This window comes from Glycine max, chromosome 18 (genome assembly GCF_000004515.6).
Source record: "Glycine max cultivar Williams 82 chromosome 18, Glycine_max_v4.0, whole genome shotgun sequence".
Lineage (NCBI taxonomy): Eukaryota > Viridiplantae > Streptophyta > Magnoliopsida > Fabales > Fabaceae > Glycine > Glycine max.
Genome location: NC_038254.2, coordinates 8,176,211 through 8,188,703, shown reverse-complemented (window position 1 = coordinate 8,188,703; position 12,493 = coordinate 8,176,211). Strand labels below are relative to the sequence as shown.

The window sequence follows — 12,493 nt, the reverse complement described above, 5'->3', positions numbered from 1 at the left end:
GAATTTTTTTTATCATACACTAAAATTCCTTGAATCATGATTCACAGATATAAGTAATTTTTTTTAGTTGATCATAAATATTCTTAAAATTATTTATATAATAAGTTTCTAAAAATTAAAGAGTTACATGATATTGAGAATTATATTATATTTTTACAATTTTTTAATGACAATCAAAATGTAAAGTGTTTTTAAAATAATAATATTTGATTGATTGAATAAATTTAAAGATTATTTTATTCTAATTATAAAGATTCAACCATTAATTTATTAAATAAATCACCATTGATAAATCAATTGTTTGTGTTGAATTATTGAAAGGTTAAATAGAACAATAAATGAGAAATTGAAAGAATATTATATAAATCCATGATATTATAAAAGGATCTCTGAAAACTATAAAATTAATTTCAAATACAATTATAATGTTTTATATTTAAATATTTTAAGTGAATATTTAAATCAATCTATATATATATATATATATATATATATATTTTGTTGTTATTGTTAAATATTTCCTTTAAATCTAAATGCATGGAAAATAATCTTTAGATAAACACAAATAATCAACATAATAGGAGGATCGTGTTTTTTTCTTTTTCATGTGTGAAATTGTCTTGGACGAACGACAATTATCCACAGTGAGTAAGATTAGTGTCAACCAAATGGGTTGGAAAAAACATTTGACCTAAAACAAAAACAAAAAAAAAAAAACCATGGAAAACACGAGGAGCCACGAAATGATGATCTATAACAAATATCTGATGAAAAAAAATCTATAAACAACAAGAAAACAAAAGATAAATTACATAAAAAAAGCCAAATCAGATCTAGATAAAAAAAAAAAAAAACTAAGAAGAATCGATAGTAAGTGTCAAAATTTTATATATTACAGTAAATGGTATTCACGGTGAGAGATGGTGAATTGTATGGGCTGCTTTGGTTTGGAATATATGGAAACAGAGGAAACTCTAACAGGACGAGGTAGGTAGATAATGACTCACCGAGATGATTATGTTTTTTATTGTATTCTGTTAGGTTCTTAGTGCTGAGGGGCAGCTCTGTTAGAATCATAGTGCTGGGGTTGTTTTTGTTATGGCATGATAGCATTAGTGCTTTCCGTTATCGCTTTTGTATTTTGGGACGTGGTGTTTGTCTGGTAGCTTGTTGCAATCATGTTATAAATATCATCGTCTCCATGCAAGAAAGGAATAAAAAAAGCAATTTCTTCTCCCTTTCTCTCTTCTAAGGAGGCATTCCTGGACCTCGAATCCTAGGAGGTTCACTGTGTGAACCTAACAAACTTGATCGTCTTTAGGGGAGCAACATTTATTTGACACTCAAGTTGTGTTGAAGGACACCATCTTTTACTCCGGATCATGGTTAAAAGGTATTCGAAGAGTTTTTCCCTACTCTTTTCAGCAATGGCAGGGTCGACCCAAGGCTAAGGCCATCCAAACTTTATTTTTTATTAGTTGAAATTAATTATTTTGTCTCCATTTTTATTTATAAGACTTTTAAAATGATATTTATTCTATTTTATAAAACTCAATCTATAATATTTTTTTCATTAATTATTTTTAGACTAAAAATATCCATCATTAAAAAAAAAGAATGTACTGACAAACCATTAGACAAGAGAGAAGTATAATTACAAGGAAAATTTTAAAAAATGTTATAAATATAAGACAAACTTATTAAAAAGGATGTGACAAATTTATTAATCAATGCATGGGACAAACTTATTAATCACTCGTCATGGGTGACATGCAATGGAGAATGTAACATTCAATTTTTCGTAAAAAAAATTAAATTTTTTTTACTTAAAAATAAATAATTTTTTAGAAAAATAATAAGATTTTTGTGATTAAATAAATAAGGAAAAATAATTTTATGAATTAAAATAATATTTGCAAGGTAAATAAAATAAATATATATCCTTAGAAAATAAAACCGACAAACATCATTTGAATCGAATAATTAGTTTTTTCTAACCTAATTAGTTTTCATCCTTATTCAAAAATTGGGTAGTGTGATATCGTATGGATACGGTGAGAAATAATTAACATTAACAATGGCAAATTGGGTAGCTGGAATACACGTTCAGCTTTGTCTGAAACTAGCGCTGGTCATATCTATGACTCAAACGTGGATGATACTTCAACGTGGAAATGTAAAATATTATGACTCAAACCAATATTACTTTGGCGTTTTCGTATTAATTGGTTCAACAACCATAATGGAATATTTCAATACATTGGAATAAATAACTACTTTATAAATTAACAATATATCCAACTTGCTGAATCAAAGAATATTAAATATTAATCAATTGTCCTCCTCTTACTACGGACATGGCTATATATAATGTTAAAGAGCATCAAGTTTTGCACTCACAACAAACCTAAAAAACAGAGCTAGCTAGCAAGACTAAAATGGCAGAAACTGCAGTGTCCTTGGCTGGTCAGCATGCGCTTCCAAAAATATTGGAAGCTGTCAAAATGCTGAGAGATCTCCCAAAAGAAGTTAGAGACATTACAGATGAACTTGAAAGCTTTCAAGATTTCATCAATGATGCTGATAAAGTGGCTGAAGCTGAACAAGATGATGGAAGGCGTCATAGAATAAAAGAAAGGGTGATGCGGCTGAGAGAAGCAGCTTTTCGCATGGAAGATGTCATCGATGAATATAACATCTCCTGTGACGATAAGTAACCTGATGATGATCCTCGTTGTGCAGCTTTACTATGTGAGGCTGTTGCCTTCATCAAAACTCAAATCCTTCTCCTTCAAAGTGCGTATAAGATTCAGGATGTTAAATCCCTTGTTCGTGCTGAAAGACATGGTTTCCAAACCCATTTTCCTTTAGAGCAAAGACAAACCAGTTCTAGAGGAAATCAAGATATCACATGGCAGAAAATTAGAAGGGATCCTCTCTTTATTGAGGAAGATGAGGTTGTGGGGCTTGATGGCCCTAGAGGTATATTGAAAAATTGGTTGACAAAGGGAAGAGAAAAACGCACTGTCATCTCTGTGGTGGGAATTGCAGGGGTGGGAAAAACCACTCTTGCCAAGCAAGTTTATGACCAGGTGCGTAACGATTTCGAGTGCCATGCGTTGATCACAGTTTCTCAATGCTTCTCTGCTGAAGGATTGCTGAGGCATATGTTGAATGAGCTTTGCAAAGAAAAAATGGAGGACCCTCCCAAGGATGTTTCTACCATCGAGTCGTTGACAGAAGAAGTCAGAAACCGCTTGCGAAACAAGAGGTATGTTGTCTTGTTTGATGACGTATGGAATGGAAAATTTTGGGATCAAATTGAATCTGCTGTAATTGATAATAAAAATGGAAGTAGGATATTAATCACAACCAGGGATGAGAAGGTTGCAGAATATTGTAGGAAATCATCATTTGTTGAGGTGCATAAGCTAGAAAAACCTTTAACTGAAGAAGAATCTTTGAAATTGTTCTGTAAGGCATTTCAGTATAGTTCCCATGGAGATTGTCCAGAAGCACTTAAAGATATATCTCTTCAAATTGTTAGAAAGTGTAAAGTGATGGAAGCTTGCTTGTGGAGCTTCTATGGAGGCTGGATCTTTGAGCTTCAATGAGGTCCTTTAATGGTGGTTTTCCACCATGGAGATGCAGCGGAAGACAAAGGAGAAGAGGGGAGAGGAGGCGCCATCCACTAGGGAATAAGCCATGGAAGAAGGAGCTTCACCACCAAGATGAGCCTTGGATAAGAAGCTTGGAAGGATGCTTCAATGGAGGAAAAGAAAGAGGGAGAGAAAGAGAGAGGGGGGAGCACGAAATTGAAGGAATAAAGGAGGGAGAGAAGTGGAACTTTGAAAGATGTCTCACAAGACTCTCATGCATCAAAGTTACAACAAGTGTTACACATGCTTCTATTTATAGACTAGGTAGCTTCCTTGAGAAGCTTTCTTGAGAAAACTTCCTTGAGAAGCTTCTTTGAGAAAACTTCCTTGAGAAGCTAGAGCTTAGCTACACACACCCCTCTCATAACTAAGCTCACCTCCTTGAGAAGCTTCCTTAAGAAGATTCGTAAAGAAGCTAGAGCTTAGCTACACATACCTCTCTAATAGCTAAGCTCACCTCCTTGAGATGAGAAGCTAGAGCTTAGCTACACACCCCTATAATAGCTAAGCTCACCCCCATGACAAAAAACATGAAAATAAAAAAAAAAGTCCTTATTACAAAGACAACTCAAAATGCCCCGAAATACAAGGCTAAAACCCTATACTACTAGAATGGCCAAAATACAAGGCCTTGACGAAGGAAAAACCTATTCTAATATTTACAAAGATAAGCGGGCTCATACTTAGCCCATGGGCTCGAAATCTACCCTAAGGCTTATGAGAACCCTAGGGCCTTTCCTTGGATCTCTAGCCCAATCTACTTGGAGTCTTCTAACCAATGCCCTTGCGGGGTAGGGTTGCATCATTCCCTCCACCTTGGAAAGGATTTGACCTCAAATCCCGAGGTTCTTCATACTCTGGGCTCCTTCCCTCAACACCTATAAAAAGAACAAAAACACATGTATTAGTGGTGTTTGGTATGTTGAAGTAAGGTAAGGTCTGAAAACCCATTTCCTGGGCATCTTCCCATGAAGGAACACGGTTTCTCACCAACTCAATGAGTGGTGCTACAAGTATAGAAAAATATGGGACAAACCTTTTGTAAAAGTTTGTTAAGTCATGGAAGCCCCAAATTTTTCTTATACTTGGTGGAGTAAGCCACTCAGGAATGACCTTTATTCTCTTAGGGTTCATGGGAACCCGTTGATCACTATTTGAAAAATTAAGAAAAGTAATGCAATAAAACATACCTTTTTCTGTATTTTCATATTGATTATTCCTACCAAAAAGTATGACAAACCTAAGGTGTCCCATATGAGTACCTAAGTTTGTATTGAAACTAAAAATAAGAACAAACCTACCTAATGGGTCCCTATGTACACACACCATGAACATGTTAGGTGTACGAGTGATTTTACAAAAGAGGGTTGCACCACTCAAAACATTCATCATACCACCTATTTTAGGGACTTGGTGCCTAATAATACCTATTTTGGGCACCAAAAAAGCACAAGGATTTAAGCTCTTGCGAACCAAACCCTCATCCAACAACTTCTTTACTTGAGGAATAAACCCAAGCCCAAGAGGTGCGGCAATGCTAGCAAGTGTCTTTTTACAAAAAAGAGAAAATGTGGAGGTTGTCTAAGAGGAAAAGTTTCTTTAATGTTTGTCTTTATTGTAAAATGAGTTTCCTTCTTAGCTAACCTCTTGGAGGAGACACTTACCTCCTTACACTTCTCTTTAACCACTAATGGTTGTCCATCTTCTTGGGGGTAGATTTCTTCACTAGATTCTTCCCATTTTGCTTCTTCACTTTCACTAGAGGAAGGTGAAGTAGTAGCCTCATCTTGGCTACTATAAATGTCTTGGCCCCTCATAATCATGGTTTTTGTGGTGGGGCATTGAGAAGTAATGTGTCCTCTTCCAAGACATTTAAAGCACTTTATAGAGCTAGTTTTCTCTTGCATACTAGCCTTAGGGGCTTGCTTTTCTATTGCCTTCCCCTTATCATCTTTGGGCTTAGAAGGTGTCACCCCTAAGATGCCTTGACCTTGGTCTTTCTTTGGATAAGAGTGAGAGCCATAAGATTTTGAAGTAGACTTCTTTTTAAGTTGTTGCTTTACCCTTATTTCCCAATCTAAGTTAGCCTCTACATTGTCCTTCCCATGGAAGTATGAGAGGTTAATGTTAGCCTCTTGAGGCTTTCTTTCCTTTTCTCTTCTATGGGAGTGAGTTCTAAGATGTGACCTATGCCTTCCTTCGTAATAGTCACGAAGTTCTTCACTTAGGCTCTTGCAAGAGTTATGACTACTATAGGAGGCATGTTTTTCTCTTTTCATTTCTTTCATTATTTTTCTTCTTTCTTCCTCTCTTATTTTCTTTCTTTCATCTTGACTTATTTCTTCCACTCTTTTTTTTCCTTTTTCTTTTCTCTCTTGTTTTTCTTTCCATAACTTGAGGGAACTCAACTCATCTAAGATTCTAGATAAAGGGTCTTTATGACTAGTACCCTCGCCATTAACACTAGATGAATGATGACTCATGTTGGTTCCTAATTTGTGGTTCTTTCTTGTTGGAGGTTTGAAAAGAAAAGGTAAAAGAAACTATGGTTGAAACTATCCAAATAAACACTAAAAGAGGTGTGAAAGATAAGGTAAAAAAAACTAATTGGTAAAATGCAAGCTATCTAGGCGGTTTGACAATGGAAGGTAAAAGAAATAAGCTATGAAAGTAAGCAAGAAATGTAAACTAGGTGAATCCTAAGAGTGTTTGGATGACCACATTCAAGGTTCCCAACAAAACACTCACTATCCTAAGTAAAAATTGCCTAAAATTATTACACACAAATGGAAGTTTGGTAACCTATTGGAGGCTCCCAACACACTTCCAATGAAAGGCCTTTTTGTTACAAAAACTTGAAAGCAATGAAGGTAAGTAAATTGCAAATTACAAAATTACAAAACGGTCCTCAATTTTGGTGGTTGTTCTCTCTTTGGTGATTCACTCAATTTGGAGTGCTTCTTAGTCCAATAGCTCTTAAGGTGGTTGGCCCCTTACTTCTGGACTGAAATTCTTCAAGGGATGGCACCAATCCTCCTTCCAATTCCTATATGGCAACCCACAAACAAGGAAACAAAGAGACAAGCAATAACCAAAGACCAAAAAAAATAAAATGAAAGCTAAACCAATGGATTTTTAACAAGACAATTTTTCAAGGATTATTCAACAATTAAAGCAATGAAAAGGACATAGAAGCAAGCTAGGACTCAAAGAGAAACTTAGAATGGCTCTAGAGTAGAGTAAAAAAAACTGAAAAAAAAAGACTCAACAAAACTCTAGCTTTGGCACTTGTCTTCACACTAATTTTGAATTGAAATTTCCAATTATAGAATAAATTTTGAACCAAAACAACAAGCACACTTCCCTTTCACCCGTTTTTTTCTGGATACTGATTTTCCTGCCAACTTGTGTGGTTTTTCGTATTTTTTCCTTTTATCCAAATCACTTGTTTCTTTTTTTATAACTTTTTTCCAGATGTCTAGAAAATTCTGTAAAAATTTCAGCTCAAAATTCGAAGTAACCAATTCTCAGTAATTTTTACAAGTTTGTATGTCCAAGCTGCCAGCACCAGCGATTTGTTTCTTTAAGCATGGTATATTGATTGCCTTGGGCTTACTTTCAACCTTCCTATGTATGTTGAACTCACTAGGATTGTTTACCACAGTTTTAGGAGTTCAATATTCACTTAGGATCAACATTTCAGCCAGCAATTCAATCACCAAAACTCAAATTCACAATAGACACAATCATAAGGAAACCTAAAAGTTCAAGAAAAGGTTCACAATCAAAGACTCTCTAAGAATTTTGCATGAACATGTTAAGGACTAATTAACATGAAAGATTTGACTCAAATCAAATAATAGGCTAAAAGAATTTCATACACTCATGAACAAATGAGTTAGACAAAGAAACAAGAAAATAAAATTCAGCACAACATAAGAAATCTTATGTGACAAGTTTCATGACTAGACATGACTTCTATGACAAAACTACAATAGGTGAACAAGTCACTCTAGATTTTTGAGGTTTTCTTCTACTTTAATATTTTTGTAAGAATTTTATGGTTTAGGTTTCAGCCACAAAAAATAACAAGACAAAACTCAAAGGATCCTAAACTCAACACAATTCATGGTTCAAGAACAAGAACAAGAAATTTGAACCATAGAAAATCAAATCTAACTTCTATAGCAAGTTTAATCGGTGAAAACTCTAAAGAATCATGTTAACAACATTTAGAACAAGACATGTGAGGAGATACATGTAGAAAAATGAAGAAAAAACAATGGAAGAGAAGGTAAAGCAAAAAATTAATGGAGGTTTAAGGAGCACCTACTTGAAGCTCTTGTGCTCTGATACCACTTGATGGAAGCTTGCTTGTGGAGCTTCTATGGAAGCTGGATCTTTGAGCTTCAATGAGGTCCTTTAATGGTGGTTTTCCACCATGGAGATGCAGCGGAAGACAAAGGAGAAGAGGGGAGAGGAGGCGCCATCCACTAGGGAATAAGCCATGGAAGAAGGAGCTTCACCACCAAGATGAGCCTTGGATAAGAAGCTTGGAAGGATGCTTCAATGGAGGAAAAGAAAGAGGGAGAGAAAGAGAGAGGGGGGAGCACGAAATTGAAGGAATAAAGGAGGCAGAGAAGTGGAACTTTGAAAGATGTCTCACAAGACTCTCATTCATCAAAGTTACAACAAGTGTTACACATGCTTCTATTTATAGACTAGGTAGCTTCCTTGAGAAGCTTTCTTGAGAAAACTTCCTTGAGAAGCTTCTTTGAGAAAACTTCCTTGAGAAGCTAGAGCTTAGCTACACACACCCCTCTCATAACTAAGCTCACCTCCTTGAGAAGCTTCCTTAAGAAGATTCGTAAAGAAGCTAGAGCTTAGCTACACATACCTCTCTAATAGCTAAGCTCACCTCCTTGAGATGAGAAGCTAGAGCTTAGCTACACACCCCCTATAATAGCTAAGCTCACCCCCATGACAAAAAAACATGAAAATAAAAAAAAAAGTCCTTATTACAAAGACAACTCAAAATGCCCCGAAATACAAGGCTAAAACCCTATACTACTAGAATGGCCAAAATACAAGGCCTTGACGAAGGAAAAACCTATTCTAATATTTACAAAGATAAGCGAGCTCATACTTAGCCCATGGGCTCGAAATCTACCCTAAGGCTCATGAGAACCCTAGGGCCTTTCCTTGGATCTCTAGCCCAATCTACTTGGAGTCTTCTAACCAATGCCCTTGCGGGGTAGGATTGCATCATAAAGGTTTACCTCTAGCAATAGTGGCCATTGGTGGTCTTTTGTCTCAAAAAGATGAAAGTGCACCTGAATGGGGACAGTTTAGTAGAGATCTAAGTTTAGACTTGGAGAGGAATTCTGAGTTAAATAGTATAACAAAAATTTTAGGTTTAAGTTATGATGATTTGCCGATCAGTCTCAGATCATGTTTATTGTATTTCAGAATGTATCCGGAGGACTATGAAGTTGAATCTGATAGATTGATTAGACAGTGGATAGCTGAAGGGTTTGTCAAACATGAAACCGGAAAAACATTGGAAGAAGTTGGGCAACAATATTTATCAGGGTTGGTTCATAGAAGTTTGGTGCAAGTATCCTCATTTGGACTTGATGGAAACGTTGAAAGGTGTCGTGTTCATGACTTAATACACGACATGATCCTTAGAAAAGTCAAGGATACAGGGTTTCGTCAGTATATTGACGGGCCTGATCAATCTGTATCAAGTAAGATTGTTCGACGCCTGACAATTGCAACTGATGATTTTAGTGGAAGTATAGGAAGCTCACCCATTCGGTCAATTCTTATCATGACAGGAAAAGATGAAAACTTATCTCAAGACTTGGTTAACAAATTCCCTACAAATTACATGCTACTGAAGGTACTTGATTTTGAAGGTTCTGCTTTTAGTTATGTTCCTGAAAATTTGGGGAATTTATGCCACTTGAAGTATTTAAGCTTTCGGTATACATGGATAGCAAGTCTACCAAAATCCATTGGTAAGCTCCAGAATTTGGAGACCTTGGATATAAGAGGCACAGGTGTGTCTGAGATGCCAGAGGAGATTAGTAAGCTTAAAAAGCTACGTCATCTTCTGGCTTATTCTAGGTGTTCAATTCAATGGAAGGATATTGGAGGCATGACATCCCTACAAGAGATACCTCCAGTGATTATAGATGATGATGGAGTGGTCATTAGAGAGGTAGGAAAGCTAAAGCAGTTAAGGGAACTGTCGGTGAATGATTTTGAGGGAAAGCACAAAGAGACTCTGTGTTCCTTGATAAATGAGATGCCACTCTTGGAGAAACTACTTATTGATGCAGCTGATTGGAGTGAAGTAATTGACTTGTACATTACGTCACCTATGTCTACACTTAGGAAGCTTGTCCTATTTGGGAAGTTAACAAGGTTTCCAAATTGGATTTCACAGTTCCCAAATCTTGTGCAACTGCGTTTGCGCGGCTCCAGGTTGACTAATGATGCATTGAAATCACTAAAAAATATGCCAAGGTTGTTGTTCCTCGATTTAACTTACAATGCTTATGAAGGTGAAACTTTGAATTTTCAAAGTGGAGGGTTTCAGAAACTAAAGACACTGCAACTCATATTATTGGATCAATTGAAGTGCATCCTTATCGACAGAGGAGCACTGTGTTCTGTGGAAGAAATTGTTTTAAAAGACCTCTCCCAACTCGAAACAGTTCCCTCTGGAATTCAACACTTGGAGAAGCTTAAAGATCTCTATATCAAGGACATGCCAACTGAATTTGAGCAGCGCATTGCTCCTGATGGAGGAGAAGACCACTGGATTATCCTGAAGACCCTTCGCATATATTCGGCAGAAGTCATCAGTAAGATGCGTCCAAATTTGAAAATAGAAGGTGCGTCTTTTTCACATCTATAACTTTGTAGAAAATAGAAGGTGCGTCTTTTTCACATCTATAACTTTGTAGAATGACATTCGTGGCCTTTTTCTTTTCTTCAATAAAAAATGCAACCATTATCTAATTCCTAAAATAATTACTTTTGCCTCATTTTCTCTTCTAGTATTTGCTTCATTTTTCTTTCTCTACAACATCTCACGTACAAGTTAGGGATAGAATTGTCTAACAAGTATACGCCTACACCAACCAAAGTTAACGTTTCTTCATTATAAGATTCTGATCATTATAATCCTTTCTATTATTGTGCTCAGAATTGGTAGATGTTGACCTCAACTGGATTGAGTTTCTTATTTCCATGTTGATAAATACTTGAACAATTTCATTGTATCATTTTAAGAAGAAATTAACTTTGTGTTTTTATAGGGTCGTAAGCATATATATTGTGTAAATGTTGTGGGTTTTTTAAGTTTCATTACGATTGAAGAACAATAATGTGAATTTTTTTCATAAATTAGATTGTGTTAAATGTTCCTAATTTTTATGCTTTGAAGTTTGACCCACTTTGTACAACCATAAATTTTAGGAAAGCACTGAGGGAAGATTGTAAGAGGTTTTCCAAATCCAATGTTTTCGATGTTCTAATCATGTAGTTTTTTGAGTGTTAATTATTACGCCCATTTTAGCACCAACACCATACGAAGAAGCTGAAAATAGTGTTCCTACAAAGGTAGACAATTTTTGACAACTGAAAAACTCAAGATTCCCTCTAGTTCTTTCTTTTGCGGCCCGTGAAATGGTGGATGCATGAGTGGATTTGAGGCATCAAATTGATTTTTTAAGCTTCCTTCTTCTCTTTCTCTTGTTTCCCTTTTTTCTAAAATGTGTACTCAAATTTTTGTTAACTTGATGTAATTTGAATTCTTATCTATAATTCAAGTTCATTTCTTTTAAATTGATTGTTTGTCTTTGTTTTAATTTAATGCCTTTATAAATTGGCATTTGGTTACTTATAGTACCTTGATCGTATATTCTTATCTACAAGTGTGAAATTGAAATAAGGATTGAATTTAAGGTATAATGCAACAAGATTGGAGATTCTATAGTAATAAATATCAACAATTACAATAATTTAGATATTCTTGAACCTAATGATTACCCTAATTGAGAAATTCTAAAGATTTAGAATTTTCAATTGCGGAAGAGTTTTTGAGTTAAGATATATTCACCTTCAATTACAATAGTAAATAATAAAATCAGTCTCCAGTATGCTTCTAGAACTTGAATTGGAGTGAAAATTTGGGTTGTACATGTTAAGCTTGGGGTGAACTCGTACGATAACAAGACATGTTAGATTTTGGCTTAGCACTTTAATCCTCTTAGCATAGTGCTTCAACAATTTTGGTACCCAAACTTTTTTGTTCAGTTTTGATCCCATATTTTTCAAAAAAAAAAATAATGGTTGAATATATGTTATTAAAATCAATTTATATATCACTTATCTGGGGTAAGATAAATTTTTCAAGGCTTAATTTTATCTTTTTGTTTCATTCATTATTTATTTCATTTAATTTTATCCTCCTAATAATAAAATCTTTAATTTGATTGCTGAATTTCAAATCGATTCAATTTGGTGTCTTTGGTCCAAATTCACTTGATGTTGTTTATTAATAGTGGGATGAGATTGAACCAAATAAAGGAAAAAATTAAATTGTTTATTAAAATTGAAAAAAAATGAAAAAATGGTGAGAACAAGAAGTTTATTAAGGGGTCAAATTGCACCGTTTTGAAATTTAAAGTACTAAATTAAATTGTTTATTAATAGAGGACCAATGCTAAATAAATAAATGCCACGACAAAAAAGTAGGGTTTTTTTTTACTTTCAGAAAATTTGAAAATTTTATTGAATTCTAAAATCTTCAATTAACT

At 34.8% G+C, this 12,493-nt stretch overlaps 1 pseudogene; it reads left to right on the top strand.

Annotated features, from left to right (window-relative positions):
- Nucleotides 1–2,377: 2,377 nt before the first annotated feature.
- Nucleotides 2,378–10,717, top strand: LOC100795111 (disease resistance protein RPM1-like; annotated as a pseudogene).
- The last annotated feature ends 1,776 nt before the right edge of the window (nt 10,718–12,493 follow it).